Genomic DNA, 1,255 nt, shown 5'->3' on the forward strand with positions numbered 1-1,255 from the left:
CTTTCCCTTCAAGCCTTTTCAATATGATTGACCTTTGGCTCTTAGTGATAAATGGATACAGACTCTTGACTTTTGCAAAAGTGACAGAGGCTCTTGCTATGTCAGGAACTATTCTAACCTTTGTTCTACTGTGCTTTCTATGAATCTTTGGTTTTTCATACTATTTTCTGGTGGCGTGGCAAAAGCCATTGGCTCACCATTTTCTTCACAAATATTCTTGTACTGCACTGTGTTTGCTCTCCTGGTTCTCCTTAATTGAGTACATCACAGTATTTAAACGTTACAGAATCCTTTTCTTCTACTTCCATAGATCTGCTCAGCTATTCCTTTCTCTTACTGCTGCGTGGATTACAAATTTAATGAGTCATGGATTAGAAGTATCAGTTGATTGTTTTGTCTCTTATCACTTGCATTCACAAACCTTATTTTGAGAATGATTATAATTTTTTGGCAATTGTTTTATGTCTTCACTTTACTACAGTTATATGTCAGATTTTTTTTTTAAGCTGTCCTTTTGCAGTTATTCTTAAACACATTTGTACTGTTTGATATTAATTCTTCAAGAGATCAGTTTCTAAATACCAAGCGTTATTCTTTCTACTTTTCTATTTGTACTATTCCACTGCCTTCATCCAACCTTTCTCTGCATTTACCCTCCCATTTTCTTGTCTTCTGCAACTTTGCCTCCTTTCCTAGTGCCTTCCACATTCTGACTGTCCCATACATTAGATCTTTGGTCAGCCTCATTAACAGCAAACAAAACATACTTGTTGTCATATGTTAGTTCAGGTTGAGCTTGTGCTCTAGGTCTGCTTTTCTTTCTAAACTATTTTCTGGCTCACCATAACCTATATATAAACTTCATTAGTTACTAACAGCTGTTGGTTGTGACCTAAATACTAAGAAAAAGCTGCATGTTTAGTTATTGACTGCAAAAAGGTCCAAAAAATCATGTTCACTTTTCACCAAGAAGGGGGGGGGCTTTTCACACCTTGTATGATTCCTGCAACACGAAGTAATAATGTGCTTATGCAAATAAATATGTTTTTTGACGGCTGAAGAGTAACTGAAGCCAAATTGATCAGATCTATAGCTTATGTGTTTCTCATGCGACTGTGAAAACACTAAACTCATAGGCATATTTTGGAGGTCACAGGTCCCAGAATATGTAAAATATCTGACAGTTGCAATGACATGCCAGAAAATAGTTTTACATAAATTTATTTGGGGTTTTCACTAGCTGTCAGGGTTCAGC

The sequence above is a fragment of the Cariama cristata genome, unplaced genomic scaffold (genome assembly GCF_000690535.1).
Source record: "Cariama cristata isolate BGI_N322 unplaced genomic scaffold, ASM69053v1 scaffold15526, whole genome shotgun sequence".
Classification (NCBI taxonomy): Eukaryota; Metazoa; Chordata; class Aves; order Cariamiformes; family Cariamidae; genus Cariama; species Cariama cristata.